Source organism: Myotis myotis, unplaced genomic scaffold (genome assembly GCF_014108235.1).
Source record: "Myotis myotis isolate mMyoMyo1 unplaced genomic scaffold, mMyoMyo1.p scaffold_m19_p_8, whole genome shotgun sequence".
NCBI lineage: Eukaryota > Metazoa > Chordata > Mammalia > Chiroptera > Vespertilionidae > Myotis > Myotis myotis.
Genome location: NW_023416390.1, coordinates 17,933,076 through 17,957,084, shown reverse-complemented (window position 1 = coordinate 17,957,084; position 24,009 = coordinate 17,933,076). Strand labels below are relative to the sequence as shown.

At 39.8% G+C, this 24,009-nt stretch overlaps 1 long non-coding RNA gene across 1 annotated transcript in view; it reads left to right on the top strand.

Moving 5' to 3' along the window:
• The first annotated feature begins 485 nt into the window (after positions 1-485).
• The window catches only part of LOC118662156, an 88,271-nt gene continuing 64,747 nt past the window's right edge, over positions 486-24,009 (top strand). The window contains exons 1-6 of the long non-coding RNA XR_004969604.1: positions 486-1,483; positions 8,034-8,228; positions 11,991-12,035; positions 14,118-14,217; positions 23,532-23,675; positions 23,853-23,977. This is a non-coding gene — a long non-coding RNA (uncharacterized LOC118662156). The remainder of the gene's footprint in view (positions 1,484-8,033; positions 8,229-11,990; positions 12,036-14,117; positions 14,218-23,531; positions 23,676-23,852; positions 23,978-24,009) is intronic.

Genomic DNA, 24,009 nt, shown 5'->3' with positions numbered 1-24,009 from the left:
AATAGAAAGCAGAATCACTTGATCTCTTGCCTTTGAAGTTCTTTCTTGTCTCTGGAGTAGTTCAAGTTATCTATCCACCCCGGAATTCTGTATACTGAGGGTGGAGTGTAGACTGTGTGCCTTCTACTGGGCTGTCTTCTTGACATGGGATCTTGACTCACTGTGTGAATTCTCACTAATTGCTCAGTACCTCCAGGCCACTGGTTTCCCCCAGCAGCATAGGAAGTGCCTACTTGCAAAAATGTCCAGGCATGAAAATTGTGTGAAAGACCCACTTAAAGGTAATTCATAAACATGTTATAGAATCACAGGTATTCGTTATATTCAGAAATACATTTAGAAGTTTCAGTTTGTATGTGGACTGTTTTTGTTTGTTTGTTTTTCGAGAACAGACATAAAATAGCCTTTATTGGATTAAACACATTTTACCAGCTTTTCGTCTTACCAGTGGGCCATTCACAATATGCTATTGAAGTACAGTTGTGATTTTCTTCTATGGACAGAATAAAGTTCATAAGTAAAAATGAAAACACTACAGCAGAGTTTTTGGCATTTGGACACAAAAATAAACGGGGGGTAGGAAATACCTTCTATTTCAGTGTAAACCTCATCTGCACACTGCATCGTACGTGTTGTTTTGCTGAATATGGTAGATACATGGCTTTTTCCCCGCTTAAGCCATTCACCTTCTGTCATCCATACCCCCTCCCAAAGTGTCTTCATGCCCCAGCTTGTGTTTCGTCCTCTTCTTCCTAGGGGTTAAATTTATGACATTTATGATAATTACCTGCAGGGTTGCATTCAGATTTGAATAGGTTTCTGCACACTCTCTAAAGGTTCCTGCAGGGTAGGGTAAACTTACTCTCACATACAGCTCTGTGATGTTTTCACTGATCTGTTTGGCGATTCCAGGTTTATTACCCTAATTATGCGCTAATGAGCACACAGCTTTGCAAGGAAATTTGCATTACTTGCTTAAGTAGGACAGATTATCAGCTTAACCAAGATAAAACATCTCGTTGTTTGAGACCCTGGAATTCACCAAAAGAGATGCCTAGCATGTAGAAGGATGCTGACTGCGACCTTGAAAGCAATAAGTCCACTGCAATTTTAAGGCGTTTGCTCGGCAGGGTCCAATCATCTTCAGCATCCCTTTCAATTCCTGTTTTTGTTTTGTTTTAGCTACCTTTACATCCATCTCCTAATACCAAGACAGAAGAATGTCTCCTTACAACCACAACAGAAATGCAGGAGCAAATTTAACATCAAGAAAATATAGCACAAGTGCAGACTTTTTACATCAACTGTTAAGCTTGCTTCTCTCCACAAAGTGCAAATTATTACATTTTAATGTTTTTCCCTCTCGGAACCAGAAAAATATAGAGCTGGCCGTTTATTTTCATATCTCTTTCCTTCATATTTTCACTTACAGAGAAACAACTTTGGAATTTGTTGTGGCGTTAAATAATCATCACTTTAATAAGTAAGTTAAAGGCCTTGATTTTAACATCCATTTCCTCTTTTCAAGTTTTTCCTTCTTATATTAAAGATTATTTTGAGAATTTTCTGAGAAATGATACAAAGTTTAATATTAGGGGACTGACCGGATATCGCGAAGAGATTAAGCAGAAAAGGTGAGTAGGCAAATCAGCCAGCTAAATTAACTAGTTGTTCTAGAAGACGTGAGGTCTTTAGTGCCATCACATTATGCCTCGTTAGCTCCATTAGCTGCTTGACATTGTCATTATTCTACCTACTTTTCTCTGTGCAGTTTCACTGTGTCAGCTTTGATTTCCCCTGTACTTATTTTTCCCCCCAACTTAAAGCTATTATATCACCTTCCAGGAGCATTGATTTTTAGTCAGGTGTCACAAATTCCCCACTCATCATTTCCTTGCAGGCATAAAACTGACGATTGCAGCTAGCGTTGCACCCTTTCATTATTTCAGAATTAATCGCTTATTCCTATCAGCCAGTGCTGGCATCCTCCTCCCCTATTAAACTCAATGTTTAATTTCTAAATGTGTTCATCGACAAACATTGCAATAACTTCCCATCACTGTGGTTTGGCAAAAATAAATCATTAAGAGGGCAAAGAGGAGGTAGGTGATTTAAACATTTGTTTGAAACAATCAGGCATCTGTAGAGCTTCCAGTATTTGTCCAGAATGGTAATAGGTGATGTTGGAGGGGTGACAGAAATGGAAGGTGGCATCACTCCTAACCCTGATAGTACTTAAAATCTTGCTGCGTGAAGCAATTTTGAACGGTTTAGAACCTTGACTAAAAGTTCACAGTCTTTATGCTTCACTTAGTTTTAACTTGCCTGATTACTTGAATCATTGAGAAAACATCAGTAACCAGTGAAGGAGCTTTATTTATTTATTTATTATTTATCTTAACAATGTACGTAGCCATCCTTTTTGGAGCTTCAAACAATAAATTGACATTTTAGACACAGAAATTAAAAGTGTTGCATGTTGAAATTTTAGTACAATTCTCACTAGAGAAATTTATATGCCCATACCAAACCATAACACATCTCTCAAAAATTGCTATATACACCACAGCCTCACCAGTTTTTTAGATTGAAAAATTTTGTAACGAACCAAATATTTTATTTCTCTAGAGAAATAAAAACTAAAATGACCTTTAGCAAAAATTCCTAGAAAAGAACTCTTTCACAATAGTATCTGTTGTAACTGGCCTGGAGACCATTACTTTTTAAGAAGATGATGTAAATTCACAGGACACAGCCACATAGAAGGCATGGCATATATACACTATTTCTAAGAAGGACATCGACATTATAAATATAGTCACTTCATTTTGTCAAATGTTATATACCTCCAGGCTGGAAATGATAACAATGGTGATTTTAGGGAAAAAGAGTGAGGATCGTGGTCAGGAGGAATTTATATCATGATTCATTGAAATTCAGATATTTTAAACTTCCTTTTGAGGTATGTAGTAAAGAATACTTTTCAAAGCATGTAACATGTGTAAAAAAATACTGTAGGGAAAAATGTTATTTCTCCAAAGTGTAAGGGGATGGATTACGAATGCCAACCAAATCAACCTGAAGTATTATAAAACGGCATAATCTTTACCTGGCAAACCACCTGTCTGTCTCTCTTTTTAAAATAATTTCTTCTTTTCATGGTACTTTCCAATTTTCTGTTGAATTCCGTCCTGCCTCTAATTTTCAAAGGCAAGCAGCGAGTTTTATTGAAAGAACATCCTGGTGGCAGAATTGTTTTCTGAATGCAAATTCCATATTTCTCTCCTTAAGCAGGTAGCAAGCTCATTTTCTACAGTAAAATTTGACTAATTCTCAAGGCCTCATTTACCCATATCATAGGAATGTTGTCAAAATAAAACAAGGTAATGGTTTGCAAGTACACGGAGGGACAACGCCTTTACACAAATGCCAAGTGATATTCCATTCTCTCCACATTTTGTGAACTTCTGCTTCTCCGCATTTCCAAATCATGAGCTCTGTCCTTAAATGTGGTCTGTTTAAGCTCTATTAAACTTGAAAGCACTATGGGAGGTATCATTGAAATGGTACTGGAATGCATTAGAGTAAAAAAAAAACTTGAAGAAAGGACTTTTCATCTGACTGCTAAGCATTGGTAATGCTGGATCAGATATGCAGAAGTTTTCTGGATGGCCATTCCTGTTTCAGATGCCATTTATAGTTTTGAGTAGCCTGAGTTCAGGGTTTGACTGAATTTACATTGGTTTTTAAGTTTTTATTTTTAACTGCATTATATTGATTGTTATCAATATGCCTGTAATTCTCAACACAATATATCATTTGATGTTACCAGAAATAATTACAAGGTCTCCTTGTATTTTTGTTCCATTGATTCTGATGCACCATGTAGAGTACTTTGGTGAACACATATCCCTCTGCAGTCTTCCCTTAGGGAGATTGCCTGCTTACACACCTATTACCATATTATATATTCTGTTAAATGAGCAGCATATAAAACCTGCTCTACAGATAGTAATACAATACCACAATATCATATACCTAGAATAGATGATTTTTCTTTTCCTTTTATTTATAATGACACTTGGCAATTTTAGAAATTCCAATTTAGTTTGCTCTATTACTTAAGACAGATTAAAACATAATATTGGGCAGCTCTATTATTTAAATTGAAAGACAGCAAACATTTATTACTTGCTTAATGTGACTTGGAATTATCTTTTCTAATCCCATGCACTACATCAAGAGACACCTCAAAAAAGTGCCAGAGAATGTAGAGTAATTGACACATTAGCATATTTCTTCTGGAGTAGCTAGTATTTTCTGTCTTAATGTGGAGCATTGTAGAAAATGCATTTTCAGCACTGGCCGGTGTGTCTCAGTTGGTTGGGAGTTGTCCTATGCACCAAAAGGTTGCTGGTTTGATTCCTGGTCAGAGCACATGCCCCATCCTCTGTAGGGGATGTGCAGGAGGCAGCCTATCAACGTTTCTCTCCCACACAGAGTTGTTGTTGTCCCTCTCCCCCTCTCCTTTCTTCTCTCTCTAAAAATAAATGTAAGTTATTTTTCAGAAAATGCATCTTCAGGGCTTTCAACTTGATGCTTCTTTGGGAATGTGCACCATGACCTACACACCTGTGTACTCAATATGTGTTTGTGGACTCAAAATATAATTCTTTTATAACTAATGAATCTTCCAATCAAGATATCTAAAGATATAGGCCCAGCTTTTCCAGTCATATACAGAAATATGAGTCTTGCTTAAGATTATCTTGCATCTATGCTAATATTGCTCAAGATTCCTAATCGTACAAAAATTTACTCATCACCCGTGGAAACAGAAGTAGATTACAATTATTGCAGTAATGCCTAAGAAAGTACATCAAATGATTCCAAATACTAGCTTTTCTGCCCTAATGTTACTAAAATCCAGCCATGCATGTCTATAGAACTTTTAATTCTAAAATTAAAAGGATCCTTTGTGGGATCCTTTTCTTTCTTCCTTTCTTTCTCTTTCTTTCTTTCTTTCTTTCTTTCTTTCTTTCTTTCTTTCTTTCTTTCTTTTTTTCAAAATAAAATTATCTAGATAGCTACCTATATACTTTAATGTTAAACTTGACCAACAAATCCCTAAATTTCTTATGTTATCTTAAGATCTCCATTTGCATGTGGCTACCATTTCACACTAATTTTTGCCTCAAATCATTCCTTCTTTCAAAAAAAAAAATTGTTGATGAACAATATATATGCAATGTGCAGTAAAGTTTTTATTTAAAACAGAAAGAGATGCACTGGAATATCTGTAGAGAACAATAATTCAATATTTAGAAAAGCATAGAAAGCCCCTTGCATAGTACTCAACTTCTAAGATGCCTAGTAATTATTAAACATTATTTGGCACTCTCCTTACTCAGCCCTGTCAACATTTTTAATAATAAACTTAAGGCATTATAAGAAGTACTTTTTGAATCCCAAAATATAGGATTGTATATCATATAATTCAAAAGTTTATGTTATACATTACTTATTTAAAATTAGAAGGAAATCCATTAGCAAATATGTAGGGAGGAAGAGGAAAAAGAAGAGATTATTTTATTGTGTTAACTGTAGACAGAGCCAGCCTTTGACCCCAGAAAATTTAAAGATATCAGGTCCTAGTGAATTCCAATCTATAATAATAAAAGAGTAATATGCTAATTAGACTGGACATCCTTCCGGATGTTCTTCTGGATGACCTTCTGGATGAAGCCAGGGCTGGGAGGGCCAAGCCCCTTGCACAAATTTTGTGCATCGGGCATCTAGTTTGTAATAATGTCAGAGTTTATCACATTGATAATACTTTGCTATTCTACATTGTTTTAGTTACATTTCTCATCTCAGTTTTGATTATCTTTGATGTTTCTTGGTTCACCATTCATATTTAAGACCCCTTTTGCTACAGATATGTTCATCTAAATGCTGCAAATTAGTTTCCATTGCTGGGATCACATAATTCTTTGCTGAAAATCCCTTAAGTGCCTGAATTGGGTTTTGAGATCATCTATCAACATTCCCATTGTTATACCTGGCTATTGCTCTATTTTTCCTACCTGCTTCTTCTCCATGACCTGGCCTTTAGCCATACTTTCATCTGCACTCATTTCTAAACTTTTTCCCAATACTCAGCTCAAAATCCACTTTAAGTCATAAAACCGTTCTCATTTTTTATAAAGGCAAATGGAGCCCTTAGGCCATTTTAAGAGATATCAGTGCACACCTGTTTCCAACTTGACCAATGCACTCTTTTCCCTGCTTGAAATGAGGTTAGAGATTTGTTATGTACAATCATGTGAACACGATAATGTATAATTAATTGACTTTTCTTTTCTCAGATTACCTCAAAGGTAGAGACTACAACACATATGTTAAGCTTCTCACCACAACTCACATGCATTGATATAAATATCAAGCTCTCACTTAAACATATTTCATGTGGTTCATAAATAAAGTCTATGTAGATATACGATCAGGTGCATAGATCCATAATTGAATTGGCAAATACAAATACCAATCTTCTCCTATTCGGCTACAGTTCTCTAATCACCACTGCAACTCACAGTAATTCTGTCTCCCATCTTTCTAAAGAATTTATCTGCTTCCCAGATGTGTTGGAAGATGATACTTTATATTGGCAAGTGGGGTAGTGAAAATACTAGCTTTGGGAGAACTACTTTTCTATGTTCTTTTGTACTCTTTTAGTTATTTCTGTACTCATAGTAATGTTACAGTTTTTGTAGTGTTTGGTTTACTTTTTGTCCATAGTCTTCTTAATCTTTGGTAACAAAATCACATCTGCTTGATCAGCCAAAGGCATCTTGGCCCTAAAACCCAATTCAGGACAAAACCATGAGTCTAAAGTCTTATTAGAAGATATCGCTTGATTCACAGAAAGGCTGCTGGTCACAAGCTGCTAACAGAGATGACATCTGGTTACCAGTTTGTCTTTACACACCATGCAATCCCCTGTTTTTGTTTTTGTTGTTGTTTGTGCTCCACAAAATGAGTGCTCTGAATCCCGGGCTAATTTTTCTAGAGGGGAAATAATGTCAAATGAGTCGCCTCAAGTGTTCAAATAAACAACCGACCAAGATGGCTGCGGAATTGGGAAATAGGATGCTGAAGTGGAGTCACTTAAAATGGCATGAAGTCCCTGGATAAGATCAGAGAAAGTTCCCTTTTCGGTTGATACCACTTCTGGGATGGGAAATGGCACCTTGCTGTGGTCAGTACTCTGCCTGAACAAGCCTGAGACAAGGCTTATCTCTGGTCCCACAGTGCGAAAGCCTTTGAAATAGACTTGGGTTACCCAAGAGAGTGCGGTGCGGAGGGGACCGCAGAGGGCAGGGGCAGCCCGGCCCGCTGGGCAGCTCCGTTAGGGAGATTTCAGGATTATCTATAGATGCCATTACAGGGAGGAGAAAAGATGTTTCTGGCTCATGCTTCTGAATTGGAAAATTATTTCTAACATTTTATTACTAATTATATGTCCAGAGAATGTTATTTTTAAACTAAAACTGATGTACTAGGCAGGGGTGGGCAAACTTTTTGACTCCAGGGCCACAATGGGTTCTTAAACTGAACCGGAGGGCCGGAACAAAAGCATGGATGGAATGTTTGTGTGAACTAATATAAATTCAAAGTAAACATCATTACATAAAAGGGTACGGTCTTTTTTTTTTTTTTAGTTTTATTCATTTCAAACGGGCGGATCTGGCCCGCGGGCCATAGTTTGCCCACGGCTGTTAGTGTTTAACAGCGGTTAAAAGTCTGCTTCTCAAATATGGTTTAGAACTTCATGTATACAAACACTAATCCTTTCCTTTAATCAGTTGTAGTTCTTAATGATATAATTCCCTTACTTTGGACATTTTATATGTAGTGTCCTAACAAATACCTTTCTCCTCCCTTCTTCCCCTTGCTCCTGTTTGTACTTTGCAAACTTTCCGTGAGACTCACTCCATCATTCTCTTTCCTATTCCCTTGTATTTATCTCTTAGAAATAGACACTGAGCACACACATCGACACTGAGGACAACAAAGTACCTCTCGTTGTAAAGATAAAGGACTACAGGTAAGAAATAGGGAACCTGGAGCTTTAATAAGCATGGAAGGAGAAGACAATGCCCTCCTAAAACAAAGACTTTCAATTCACTCACCAAAAATCCAGAGCAAAACACCAACAACAAATGCAGGTAATGTCTGTGTCATGGGTTTAGATTTTATAGAAACCCCTCTTAGATTTTAGAATTAGAGGGAATAGTCAGTATCAAACAGACCAACCTTTCCACTTTACAAATGAGAGAACCGAAGCTCAGAAATGCCTACGGTTCACCTCCAGGCTACACAGCTAGTGAGGTCTGCCTCCTCATTCATCTCTTATTTCATTTCTCTTTTTAAGCAACCACAGTGTCTCCCATAGCGTTGTGAAAGAATGAAATGGTTGTGCTGTAAAGATAAACTCTCATTTGGAAATGAAAAAGACAGGAAAAAAAACAGTTTAAAAAATTAGAGGATGAGAGATATTTAATAATTAAACCTAGATTCTAGTTATTTCAATCATGTCACTTTTCAAAAGAGTATTTTTAAAATATATTTTTATTGATTTCAGAGAAGAAGGAAGAGAGAGATAGGCACATCCAGCCCGCAACCGGGGCATGTGCCCTGACTGGTTCATAGGTGGGCACTCAACCATTGAGCCACACTGGCCTGGCAAGATTATGTTTTTAAATAAATAAAACAAGCCTATGTTGTGATTCATCAAAGTCACATACAATCAGTTAAAACCTCCTAGGAAGGCAATGGAGGTTAGAGACTACTTCACCAGTATATTTTTCTCACGTAGCATTGTCCTCAAATGATTACTTTTCAGTGCTCATCACCTACTTTAATTTTAGACCATTTGCAACTTGGGGCTTCATTCTTTTCTTTGGAAATATGATTTCAGTGTAATCTGTCTTGAGGATCAAGGTATGATACTTAGGAAACTGATGCGCCCCACAGGAGAATTTTGTATGGCATCTGATAGGGAGGCCATCAATCCGATCTGAAGATGTGAAATCGCCTGGGAATCTCCCAACATCACTTGACAAGTGACACATAACCAGGGCAAGGAACATGATTGCATTCCTCCTTAACCAGCCAGGGCCATTTTGTAACTGGAATATCATCTGGAAGGGATAGCCAGCCAGGATGCCTGAAATGTAAAGTAGATTCAGGCTGGCTTGCCTGGACTAGTCCCCAGGAGGAGAAAACGTATAGTGCCGTTGCTTGGTTGCCATGGAAGGATTTACTAGCCAGCTGAGCAGAGTGAGTGACATTTGGTTGGGGCAGGGTGTGGGCACAGCGCTCCAGGCAATCTGGCTTTCCTTTTCTCTAGTATTTATTTGGCAAACTCAGCCATCGATCCTCGCTACTCCCCCTCGTATCTGAAGTAGTCATCCTGGGGTGAGATGATTTATGATGAATTTCACATAGTATTACTTAAAGAGCTTTCCGAGGGAGGCAGGTCCTCCTGCAGAACACCGCCAGGTCAAAGAGGAATGAATGGCAGCCCCGAATCTGGCCTGGCCTGACTGACCTCAAGTTCTGGCTTCCTTGTGTTTCTGAGACCTCCCTTTGTGCTTGTAGATGAGCCCTAATCAAGTTGCAGCCTCTTTAGATAGGGGAGAGAGAACACACCGTGAGACAGAAGCTGCATTTTCCCCAAGAAGCTGAGAAGCTTTGAGGCTTGGAAGGAAGAAAGGCATACAGACATCTTCTTTGTTTACTGCTTCTATTTAGGGGAAGGTCAGGGTTTCCTCATCCGATAAAGGGTGGTGAGGAGAGCACATATTCCCAGGTGACTTCTTGGCTTTTAGGTTTCTTTGTTCCTCCAGTGCCTCACCTGCTTTATTCAGGTCAAAGGCAGGGAATCAGCTGTAAGGCATTCTCTAGTGCATCAGCAGTCAAAGGAGGACAGACACGTGTGTGCAAGCACATACATGCACACACATAAGCGGGGGCGGTTTTGTTCCCCAGTGTCACAGTCAGCCTTTTGATTTCCTTTGTGCTTGGACCATAAGTAGGGCATGTGACTAGGACAAGGAGGTGACCGTTTGAAGGTGGTAATGGAATGGGTTACATTTGTTCCATTTCCTATGCTCTTTACATTCATGAGATCATTATCATGAAAACGGATTTGTGCTGTGCCATTTCCTGTTCTTGTTACAATCTTTATCATGACAAGAAGGTACCAGGTTTTAACGCCTGGTGTAATATTTAACTGTCTTCAATAACTGCTGTGGAGTGTGACTTTTCTTCCCACATCATGTTGTCTGCACAAAGAGTAAAGATAGTGCTATCTGGGTGTTTGAATGATGGTGCACTGAGTTCCTTTGAGGCTCTAAAATATGAGGGTCAGGAAGCACACCTTCTTCCTTCCATACCCCAACCTAACCAATGTGAAAACTTCTACAGAGGCTCTGACTTGCTCCTCTAGCCCCCACCTCAACCCCTGTAGCCCCTACATTGATATTATAGCCCCTGCATTGGCTCCTGTAGCCCTCTCATTGACTCCTGTAGCCCACACTGAATCTTGTAGCCCACATTGACTCCTATAGCCTTCACTTTCACTCCTGTAACCTCCACATTGACTCCTGCACCCCCCACACTGAATCCTGTAGCCTGCACATTGACTTCTGTACCCCCTACACCAGTGATGGCGAACCTATGACACGCATGTCAGAGGTGACACGCGAACTCATTTTTTTTGGTTGATTTTTTTTTTGGTAAATGGCATTTAAATATATAAAATAAATATCAAAAATATAAGTTTTGTTTTACTATGGTTGCAAATATCAAAAAAATTCTATATGTGACACGGCACCAGAGTTAAGTTAGGGTTTTTCAAAATGCTGACACGCTGAGCTCAAAAGGTTCTCCATCACTGCCCTACACTGACTCCTGTAGCCTTCACACTGACTCCTGTACCCCCACACTGACTCCTGTACCCCCACACTGACTCCTGTAGCCTTCACATTGACTCCTATAACCCCCACACTGACTCCTGTAGCCTTCACATTGACTCCTGTAACCCCCACATTGAATCCTGTAGCCCCCACATTGACTCCTGTACCCCTACATTGACTCCTGTAGCCCCCACACTGACTCCTGTACCCCCCACACTGACTCCTGTAGCCTCCACACTGACTCCTGTAGCCCCCACATTGACTCCTGTACCCCACATTGACACCTGTAGCCCCCATACTGACTCCTGTAGCCTCCACACTGACTCCTGTAGCCCCCACATTGACTCCTGTAGCCCCCACACTGACTCCTGTAGCCTCCACACTGACACACTGACTCCTGTAGCCCCCACATTGACTACTGTAGCCCCCACATTGACTCCTGTAACCCCCACACTGACTCCTGTAACCCCCCACATTGATTCCTGTACCCCCACATTGACTCCTGTAGCCTCTACATTGACTCCTATATCTCATATTGATTCCTGTACCCCCACACTGACTCCTGTAACCCCCACATTGACTCCTGTAGCCCCCACACTGACTCCTGTACCCCCACACTGACTCCTGTACCCCACATTGATTTCAGATGCCCATTTTTCTTATCCATGGCTCTTTATAGCCCAAGTGACACTCCCAGTGACAGTCAGATTGTTTAACTTAAGGGGCATGGCAGTGAACTTTCCAATTATCATCAAAGAATTTCCCCAGCATTACCATGCTGAGACTTCAGGCTGTTGATACGGATTAGATCAAAAATAGAACAAGGTATAATAAGAACCTTTGCTTCCTGGTATGGACTAGAATCAGAATAGCTAATGGTACAACACTTTCAAGTTCTCTCTCTCTCTCTTTTTAAAATTGGTTTAGTTCTTGTGAAAGCTGCTGAATTGACAGCTCAGGATACTATGGATAGAAAAATGACAAGCTTTCCCTCTTCTCTTTTCCCAGTATACCTTCGGTCTGCCCTGGAGGAAATGTCTCAAGAAGAGAGAGGTTTGTTCTTTCTCCAGATACTTTTAAAGTTTGAATTCAGGAGTAGGAGTACTATCCAAGCTGCTTATTATGAAGAATGTATCAAGAAGTGGCCATGTGTTTTCTAAAATCAAAGCTAAAATTGACAGATCATTTCATATAGGCAACTGCAAAACCACCCGCTAGAGCCAGTTTTGAAATCTTGTACATCTTTCTCATAAGTGAATCCCTGAGTGCTCCAAGTGAGTTATGCAATGTGTGGTCTGTGGTTGAAATTTTAAAAACTCAACTTTTAGGGGAAGATAGGGTAGGACATTTGCCATTTGCTTCATGACCGGCACTTATGAAGAATCCAGTTCTTGCTATTGAAGACTGACCTGTATTTTTTTTTTTATAGTAGAGCTCAGAGCAATGGGGCTAACTAAGAAGCCCTAAAGACTTCAGCCACAGGCTGAGATATAGTGGGGCATGCAAAGTCTTCCAAAACTCAGTAAATATTCATGCCCTTTCATTATACAGGACTTATCTAATATTCATAAACTTTTGGGTGAGGGACCATTGTGCATGTTAGCAGGATTCTGAAGTTCCCGAGATCTTATATAATATTAGAGGCCCGGTGCATGAAATTCCTGCACTCAGGGGAGGGGTCCCTCAGCCCAGCCTGCACCCTCTCACAGTCCAGGAGCCCTCAGCAGACATCCTTAGCGCTGCCACAGAGGCGGGAGAGGCTCCCATCACCGCTGCTGCACTTGCTAGCCATGAGCCCGGCTTCTGGCTGAGCAGTGCACGCCCTGTAGGAGCACACTGACCACCAGGGGGAAGCTCCTGCATTGAGTGTCTGCCCCCTGGTGGTCAGTGTGCACCATAGCAACCATTCGTTACACCATTTGGTTGATTTGCATATTAGCCTTTTATTATATAGGATTTTTTTGTGAGCATATAAACATTTTTTTCTCTCTAATGTACCTTCTTAGTTTTTTACCAAGTTTTCAAGGAAACCTGTGACATCCACAACCTTTGACCCTCCCACCTTTTCCTGCCCAAGAGATTTAGACAGAGAAACCTGGTTCAGGAAGAAGAACTAAAAATGTCATCTGAGCCTAATTTGAATTAAATTAGTAATTACTCTTACTAGGTACCCCAGGTCTCATTGTTTTTGAGTCGCCCAGCAGGGATTTTCCTAGCATGTATATTCTGCTCTTCCTCAATGACCTGTAAATTGCCCATTCTCACTTCTGAAATCTAATACTCTGTCTCCTCCCTCTTTCTCTTTAGTATAAAAATGTCTTATATACTCAATGTTTCATGCCTATGTAAATTCCACATGCACATGTATTCAACTTTAATTTTCTCCTGTTAAAAAAAAAAAATCCCACATTCTAAGAGTCACTGCTTTAGACAGTGAAGTCTCACTCCTCACTTTTCTCCAGATTTCTGAGACCTGTTGTCACCAGTCCCACTCAGAAAACACTTAGAAAAAAAAGAAGGTGGTAGATCACAAAGAACGCAATAATGTCTTCTTAAAAGTGAACTATTAGAGCACATCTATAGTCATGGACATGCTCATCTACCAGCAACACCCGCTGTAAGAGAAAAAATATTTCCCTTAATGAACAGTGTCATTTTAAGAAAAGGAAACTAAAAAATATTATCCAATCTACAAAGGATGAAAGTCCATAACAAAATATAACAATTCAATTCTGTCTGAGAGATAATCAGTGAATGACAATACAAACCACCACATTACCTGCTTTAATGAGAGAGAGAGAGAGAGAGAGAGAGAGAGAGAGAGAGAGGTTATGGAGAACAGCTCCTCCTTTTCTTTTCCATCTGGGAGTTCATAAGGTCAGGAACCTGACACTGGTTTCGAGTGGGAGCCAGTTGGGCAGGGTTTCTTCACCCTCTGGACAAATGATTGGCCTATTTCAGGAATTTTAAGTAATTGTGGCTGTTCTCTTCAGCCAGGAGAAGTTTAGCTTTCACAAAGAGAAGAGTTTGTGGTGTTCATTTAATCCCATTGCCTGAGTGCACGAAATCGACTTTGCTCCCGAAGTTATTGTTCCCAGTTTATGAGTCTGAGACTTATTTTGTCTTACTTTTCAGGGTCCTCATGAAAACGAAGCATCCATAGCATTGCTTAGAGGCTGACATAGTGCCCAGCACCCTGTACTCCCCCAAAAAGAAATTCCTTCACAAATGCAAGGTAGTAAGAGGAGTGTGCTGCTGTTTCTGCTATGTGTAATGTCATTTTCCCCTAAGGGGCATGGAGGCAACAGCTTGTACCTGCAACCGTGACACTCAAGAGATTTTCATCCTTGCTCTCTTTCCACTCAAACTATTCCCAGTCATTCCCATACAGATCATCTTGTAGCAGCTGAATAATATGAGGCAGCAAAGAGAGTGAGAAGTCAGATGTCTTCGCTGAGATTATTATTGTGATGAAACAAGTAGTTGAATAAACTCAATTCTTCCATAGTCAGGTTCTTGCACAAAATTAGCATCTAAGATGATGTGAAGAGGACATAGCATTGGCAGCCACTGGTCAAAATTGCCTGCAGCTCTCTTTTAATCAGAAAAGCAAGGTTCCCTTCATTTTTAACTCCGTCTTACTATTCCTTAGTGATTTCTATTGTTTTGGAATCATCCTCTGCCATGCATAACAAGTACTTTTAACCATATGGGATTGCCCATCTAAATTCCCAGGGAACAGAGAGTAGCTGTGAACATTTTTGTATGCTTGCTGTATTATTGCCTTAATGCCGCTCAGATTACTAGAATGATTTTCACCAAGCATCCCCAAACAATTGATATCTCAGGAATTATTCTTCTCCTAATGAGAAGCCCATTACCCCTGAGAAAGAATATGTTAGTCTTGTTTCACAAGTGCTATGCTGACTTAAAAATGTGTATATACTTTGATCTACTATAGAAAAATCTTGTTTTGGTAATCTCCGAGGATTTAAAAATTTCGGCGTGTGTGTGTGTGTGTTTCATAACATCAATCAATCAAGGCATTTAGTCTTTCAGCCCAGTGAAAACACACATAGCTCAAATCTCCAAAAAACGTTTTCGCAACCTGTGCAACTGATCCTGTATGCAACTGATCAGGCAGCGACTAGTGTTTTGCACAGAGTTAATATCTCAATATTTTTGATTCATGTTTGATGACTGCTTTATCATTATTTCAGTACCATCGTTTCTAGATTTACTAAAACATAGTTTAGCTCAGTGAGTTCTTACACAATTTGCTTTTGTGTCTTGCAAACCAAGATTTTAATTTGCATTTTATATCCCATTTCATGGACATAGTAAGCAACAAGTGTTAATAACATTTATTTATTGACGAAGTGCTTTGAACTCCTTGGATAAAATTCAATATTCACAAGGAGCTTTAAGTTAGTATTTGATTATATAATTTGGCCTAACTTTTGAGATGGGACAGAGTTAAATTTGTAGGCACGCTCTATTTCAGATTCTGTTGTAGGATTTATCTTTATTTTTTGCATATATACTAGGCCATGCAAATCAGGTGGCCCAAACTGATGAATCCTGATTTAGAAACGTTCACTTTTTTTGCTCAAGAAAATCCAGATTTTTTTTACCCCTTTTTAAACCTAAACATGAGTTCTACTCTCTTAACAACATTTTAACTGTACAGTACAGTATTGTTCACTATAGCTATTATACTGTATAGCTCTCCAGAACATATTCATCTTGTATAACTGACTCTTTATATCCTTCGAATAGCAACTCACTATTTCCCCCTCCTCCAGCCGCTGGCCACCACCATTCTCATCCCTGCTTCTATGAGTTTGACTATTTTTGTAATCTATACTAATAAAGGGTAAAATGCTCATTAGACCAGGTAGACAGGACATCTTCCAACGTCCTTACGGAAAAAGCCACAGCAGCTGTGAGGGCCGAGGGCAGGCAGCTGCGGTGGCTGGCAGTGGTAGTAGCAGCAAGGTGATGGGGGCGGCGCCTTCCCCTGATTGGCCCAGTCACCTCCCGCAGAGGGAGGCCAGATTGTGGCTGAGACCCTCTCCCCGCTTAACCTGTCAGTAGGACATCCCCTGAAAGCTCCTGGACTGTGAGAGGAGGCAGGCCAGGCTGAGGCCCCCCCTCCCCCAGTGCATGAATTTTCATGCACTGGGCCTCTAGTCTTCATATAAGTGGAATCATAAGTATGTGTCCTTCTGTGACTAGCTTATTTCACTTAACATAATGTCATCAAAGCTTATGTTGTCCCATATGGCAGAATTGCCTTCTTTAAGGCTGAATAATATTCTATTTTATGCATATGCCACCTTTCCTTTACCCAGTCATCTGTAGGTGGTTACTACATCTTGAATACCGGAAATATGCTGCAATGAACATATCTCATGGACATCCTTATGTCAATTATTTTAAATAACTATCCAGAAGTAGAATTACTGGATTGCTACAGAATTTACCAGGTGACCAGAAAATATGGTACACACAGCAGTACTCAGAGATATAGGAAAAAAACCATTTATTTCCAGATGTACTAGTACCATGACTCAGGAGAGCCTATTTCCAAATCCTGAGCAAGCCAATATGGAGGAATTTTTTCTTTTTTTCTTTTTTCTTTTTTTAAATATTTTATTGATTTTTTTACAGAGAAGAAGGGAGAGGGATAGAGAGTTAGAAACATCAATGAGAGAGAAACATCATCAGCTGCCTCCTGCATATCTCCTACTGGGGATGTGCCCGCAACCAAGGTACATGCCCTTGACCGGAATCAAACTGGGACCCTTCAGTCCGCAGGGCCAACGCTCTATCCACTGAGCCAAACTGGTTTTGGCAGGAAGCTTTTTCTTTATACCCTTTGGTTTCTTTGTCCCCCAAATATGGATCAGACTTCTGGACCTTTCACGGGCTTTGCAAAAAGCCTTGTGTGTTGGGATGGAGGACATGAGACCACGCCTAAAGGCCTTGCTTGACACCAGCACTGATAACCTCCTCTGGGGGTTGTGTATTGTTCATGATTTATGTCCTCTGTAAAATGTATTTAGGTAAATAGGTCTTGCAAGACCAGATAATTAAGGAAGGGGCAGTGAGTTGATTATCAGCTAGCAAGAATGAGCATTAGGGATACTGATTAACTAGGTACAGAGTCAGATTGCTAGCCCCCTCCCAAAAATCTATTTTTATGTTTCCCATCAGGATCACATGGTAATTCTGTTTTATTTTTTTATTTTTGAGGAATCTCCATATTGTTTTCCAGAGTGGCTGAACCATTTTTATATTCCCACCAATAGTACATAAGTGTTTGAATTTCTCCCCAACACTTTAAAAAATATAGGCATCCGAACAGGTGTGAGGTGATAGCTCATTGTGGTTTTCATTTACATCGCCCTCTTGATAAACATATTTTCATGTGCCTATTGGCCATTTATGCCCTTTTTTTTTTTTGGAAAAATGTCTACTCGAGTCATTTGCCTATTTCTTTTTTTTAAATATATTTTTATTGATTTCAGAGAGGAGGGGAGGGGGGGAGAGAGAGAGAGAGAGAGAGAGAGAGAGAGAGAGAGAGAGAGAGAGAGAGAGAAGAGGAGAGGAGAGGAGAGGAGAGGAGAGGAGAGGAGAGAGGAGAGAGAGAACAATGATGAGAGAGAATCATTGATCAGCTGACTCCTGCTTGCCACCCTCCTTGGGGATTGAGCCTGCAACCTGGGCATGTGCTCTGACCAGGAATTGAACTGTGACCTCCTGGTTCAGAGGTCCCAGACACCCTATCTAACAAACCTCTCTTGAGTCCCAAATCCCTCTCTTGCTACAGCCCCATGTCTTTGTTCTGCTCTGTAATAGAACTGCACCCAAGAGTTGTGTAAGGCTATGGTTCCCACTTCCTACTTTCTGCTTACTTGTTAATCCCCATCTATCTATCTTTTATTACCATGTTACCCTGAAAAAGCTATCTCTACTGAAACAACCCATCTCCATGTTACAAATACAATGACTATTTTCCTGTCATTGTATTTTGTCTCTCAGTAAAGTTTGACATCTTTTTTTTTTTTTTTGGAAGGGGATAGAAAAGCTACTTTTCTTTTGCAAATTAGAGAGCAATGTTGAACTTGGGCAAAATGTTTAATTCACTGTGCCTCAGTTTCCCTGCCTATAAAATAGTATAACAACAGAACCTTGCTCTTGAAATGGTAAGAATTAAATTAGTTTAAGGCAATTAAAGCAGTACTTGGCACAGGAATTGCTTATCATCATTGTTATTATTCAATTACACATTCTTTGGTTTTTCTTCCATTTCTGACAATTTCTATTATTCTTTGCTGGCTTCCTCTTATAAATGAGACCTCTCAATGTGGAAGGTTATATTTCCTCCTAGCCCAATGAATTTACATTCACCCAGGTGCCATTAGCCCCTGAATGTGTCTTTAGCCTTGACCCATATCCAACAGTGCATTTGACATTTCTCCTTGTATAGTATAACATATAATAAAGTTTAACTTTCAAAAATAGAATTCTTGATAATGCTTCATCTTATACTAGGCTTCCCATTCCACTTTTTCTTTTCATTTTCTCAAGTTGAATATCTAAGAGTCTATGATGTCCCCCCCTTCTCTTCATCTTTACTACCACCACCTTCATATAAACCACACTAGCTCTGGCCTGGGTTATGGAAATAGCCACCAACCTGGACTCCTAGATTTTTGTTCACTTCTGCAGAGGATTAAGCATACAATTGCCAAGTTTACTGTTTTAATATGTAGTAAAATTATGTCATCCCTTCCTTAAAATCTTCTTTGGCTTCTGACTGAATTTAGAATAAAGTCTAAACATCCTCCTTTGGACTATACTAGCACTATAGGATCTGGTCCCTGCCTACTTCACCCACCACCTCCTTCCAGATGTGTTTATTCATTATGCCTCCAGCCCTACTGGTCCACTGGTCCTTGAACATGCTAAACTCTTACCTGCTCAGGGGCCTTAGGTTTGCTCTCTCCTCTAAATGCAATGTTTTCCCTTGGCTTACTTTACCTGGCTGGTTACGTCAGTTCGAATTTCAGGGTTTTGCTCAGATGGCATCACCCCGGGAGGCTTCCACTGAGCAGTAATGTAGAGGAACATACACTACCCTTATTCCTTATTTTTCAGCCTTTTCTAGCACTTTTAAAAATTTGAAATTTCCCTGGTTGTTTATTTTCTTATTATTATTACTTTTTTAAATTCTAAAATGGGATTTAATTGTCTTCAGGAGAAAGACACTACCTGTATTATTCACTTCTATATGTCCACCACCTAGAACAGTGCCTGGTACACAGCAGACACTTCATAAATATTGACTCAATTAATGCATAGCTGAATCTTGGCAGGCAGTGAACATTACAGTAAAAGAGTGACATAACAATGATTGACAGCTTACAGGGACCACTCTGGATAACAGAATGTACAGTAGGTAATCATCTCTTACTGTCTGCACTAGAAATTATAGAAGTCAGGTAGATGAACAAAGCAATAATGTTAAAAATATAAACTAATATCTAAAAAATGGAAATGTTAACATTTTAGTTTATGTTAAAGTTTACATAGATATAGGAGTGAAGGGGAGTTCAAATTTATTAAATGTATCTTATACTAGAGGTCCTGTGCATGAATTCATGCACAGGTGAGGTCCCTCCGGGTGGCCTGCGGAGATCGGGCCCCAACTCAAGCCCCCAGCCTCACAACCCCAGCTCACGCCTGCAGCCTCACAGCCCAGCAGCCTCACCTGGCACCCTGCCTTGGCCTGGCACCACCCCCTCACCTGCTCCACCATCCTGCCTGCAGGGTGATTGGTTGGGGTTGTGCCCCCCCCCCCCCCCCCGCCGCTGTCACTGGTCGCTGTCTGCCTGGCGCCACCTGCTCACCTACTCCACCATCTCACCGCAGTCCAGCTCTTGTTGGGGCCCATAAGAGCTGGCAGTAACTCCACTGCCGCCCTGCCATCTTCTGTGCCAGCCCCTGTGGCACAGGTTATAGCAAGTGGTCAAACTCCTGGTCTTCTGGTAGAATGACCGCCCGACAGGACAATTTGCATATTAGGCTTTTATTATATAGGATGCTTAGAACTCTTCCTATAAATAAAAGAAAAATAATATATATATTAGTCAGCAAGTGTTCACCATCTACTTTCACATTAAATTATAAATAAGCTATAGTATTTATGTGTACTTATACAGTTGAACTTTTACAATTTAATACTATTTTATATTTGTATAATAATATTTGATAAAGTTCTTACATAATATGAAAATTGGCTTCTTAAAATAAGAGCTTAGGAACCTATAAAGCCATTTTCCATTTGAGGGATAATACATTTTACATGTTAATACACTATAAATTAGAAATAAAAAGTATGCCATGTTTCATTATAAGTAGAATACCTTCCTGAATATTTTTAGTGATTACATAATGGAAAGGGAGGCATTTAAAAGATAAAAATGACAACTACCAGCTAAAACTTGCTCCATGGAAATTATTTGCTAAGTACCAATAGGACTTCAGTGAAGGGACTGACTGTCCATTTTACAGGTTTCAAAAACTGAGGCTTAGAAAAGAGGAGTAACTCGCCTACATACACTCAGTAATTATCTCAACCAAGACTTGAGTCCACTGTTAAGGGCTGAATGTTTGCATGTTCTGCTCTTCAAATAGTATGTTGAAGCCCTAACCCCTAATGTAATGATGTTTGGAAGTAGGGCCTTTGGGAAATACAGGTCTAGGTTTAGATTTGGCCATGAGTGTGGGACCCTCATGGTGAGATTAGTGGCCTTTTAAGAAGAGAAAGACAGCTGCTCTCTTTTTGGTTCTCTCCAAGGCATGTCCCGGGAGAAGGCCATCTGAGCACACAGCCGGAAATCGGGAAGCAGGCTCTCCCCAGGAAAGGAATCTGTGGGATCCTTGATCTTGGACTACCCAGGCTGCAGAGAATTAAATTTCTCCTATTGACACCACCAGGTCTACGGTATTGTGTCATAGCAGCCCAGCAGACCAATACCACCACATTGCTAAAAATCACTATATCGCTTCTACCATATGAAAAAGAAATGTCACCTCAATGAGAAAAAGCTGATTTCTTTACTGCTCCAGTTCTAATGCTAAAACCCACAAGGGATTTTTCTCTTGGTTCAAATAACGTTTTATTAGAAATTAAGTTATAAAAGTATATGATGAGCTTCGTCACGAGAGAGACCTAGATCTCTCTCTCTCTCTGCACAGTGCTGGTGGGAGCTCTGTGGGGATCCTTTAGTGCCTCAGCGTGCCGTGAACTCTCCGGGGCACTGCGCTTTCATGAGCACTATACACCGGCACGAGTACTGAAGGGAAGACTTGACAAGCTCTCTGCTCTGACCCAGAGTCTGAATGTTCCTTGTCTGAGCTCCCTGGTAGGAGACTGTCTCAGATTTTCACTCATAGCCGGCAGCAACTGTACATGCTGCACAGGCGCTGCTTGAGGCTCCCGGAGGGATGAAACGCCTCATCATCACTCGGCAACCACTTTGGCAGACTAAAGGGTGACATTGATTGGCTCTGAACAAGTGAGTAAGAGAAACAGTACCCAAATCTCAGGAGGAAAATATGATAGAAAAAAAAAAAAGAGAAGCAAGCCCCTTTAACCCAATCTCGCAATGTTTCAGATCCATAAAATAAATGCAAATCCATTTGCAGTGGGAAATCCAGTCACTCGAATGAGGGTTCCGACAAAGTCATCCTTAGAAAGTGACACATCAGTTATTTTATTCATTCATTCACTGTGTACTGAGCTCCCACTGTGTGCCAGATACTGTTCCAGGCCCCAGGGATGCAGCCCGAACAAAATGTCCCTGATCTGGAGGAGAAAGGCAAATAACTAGATAACAATCAGGTGGTGATAAGGCCAAGGAAGACAAGTGAAGTGAAGGAAGAAACAGAGTGTACTGTGAGGAGGGAAATGGATGCCATCTCCACACGGTGGTCAGGGAAGGAAGCCGGATTGATAAGAGACCTGAAGGAAAGGAAGGGGCGAGCCTTCCTGATATTTGTGGAAAGACAAACTAGCAAGAGCAGGATGGCACATAAGCCTTTGGAAGACATCAAAGTGGCTGGAGCAGAGCGAAGCGAGGAAAGAGGAGATGTAAGGGGTAGTGTGGGGCCAGGCCTGATGGGTTGTGCTAGGTCTTAAGCTTTACTCTGAAAGAGATGGAGGATGATTGCAGGGTCTTGAGCAAAGAGGTACCATGACAATGGGTCACAATGTAAAGGGACCACTCTGGATAAAATAATTTAGGAAGGAAGGTGGAAGCTGAGAAACCAGTTCAAAGTTACTCCAGTTGTTCAAGAAAGAGTTGATCATTTGAACCAGCTTAAGGGCAGGGGAGATGATAAGAAATGGTCAACTCCAGATAGATTTTGAAATTAGAATGGACAGCCTTTGCTGGTAGCTTTTCATTTTTCATTTTTATTTATTTATGTTTACAAGTTATCATTTTGATATTAGTAAAACAAATGTAGATATATCTGAGTTATTTCCTCTGTAGATGTACAGCAACTCATTTTCCAGCCTGATAGCTTTTTGAAAGGAGAATAGCTGTGTTAAGGGCAATGCTTGGATATGGTAGGTTCACAGCAAATACTTTGAAGGAAATAAATATTGAATAAATTAATGAACTAATAAATGTACTGAGAGTTGGCCGCATTTCAGAGGAACTGGCCTAATGCTTTCAGCTTATGCATGTATAGATAACAGTTCCACTCTGTGCCTCAACAACAACAGTATGCATGGGAACCCGAAACACACACAGAACACAGAAACATACACAGTGTGTTTACGCAGCAGTGTGTTTGCATAAAGGTTTGTCTAGTTAAGTGGGTACCTAAACATTTTAGAGGTCTAGTCTTAGATTTGGAGGTTTAAGTCTACGAAAGGGAAAGGAAACTCTTCCCTTCAAGGGCCTTCCTCTTTGTTTAGTTAGTATTGATTAATTGATTGATTGATTGAAGGAATGAATGAGTGAATGAGTGAATGCTCAACTCAGCTACTACTCTCTTCCGTCTGAGCTTTCTCAACTATCCCAAATGATTTTTATAAATGAGTATAAAATTTTTTATAAATGATTTTTGTAAAATTGAGATTGATTTTGAATGACACATCTTTTATCATTACTGTTTTTACATTACTGTTTCCTCACAAAAGTGATATTCAAGATTACATTTATGTAACCTTACTGGAAATCTTTTCCTCTCTCACTTACTCCTTCCTTTCTTTCAAAAAACTATTTTCTTTATGGGTCTGTGTGTTTGCAATGAAATAATGTTAGCACTCTTGTCCTAATCTTGAATCCACATTGTATTATAAATGTGTACTATTTCTTCATTTTGTAATTAGAAAAAGAAATTATTCATAGCACTAAGGGAATTATAGTGGGTATTACTCATTGTATTACCTGAATAAAATGTTAAGGTTATTAATACCTGGAGATTACTGAGATTTCTATTAAAATTTATATTTTAAACCCTGAGTGGGTTTGCCCCTTTTTTAGGTACTACGGAACTAAATGCAATTAGACCATTTGTCATCAAGAAGAACAAGTACATAAGAGCAGAAGAGAACAGACCTGCAGCTGGTGTGACCACATTAGCAGGAGACTCAGAGAAGCCTTTAAGGTATAAGACTCGAATGTATGCAAGAAACATAGACTAGGATGTCATTAACCAGTTAAACAAAAATCCTAAATACTTGTGTTAATTTAGAGAGACTCAATCTGTGTTCAGAGGATTGGTGCAGATTCATATGATTTTTTAAAAGAAGGATGACAAAAGAAAAGTTCTTGGCATTTGTAGGTTGACTTGAGCAAGTTCCAAGGGCCAGCAACTGAAGGTGAACTCTGATTCTTTCCTGGCTTCTTCGCATTTTTTGGAATTGAAATGGATTAAATACCATGAGTAATTTGGAAGTTCTCTGGAGGGTAAGTTAGTGCTCTGATTAACACTTAATTTC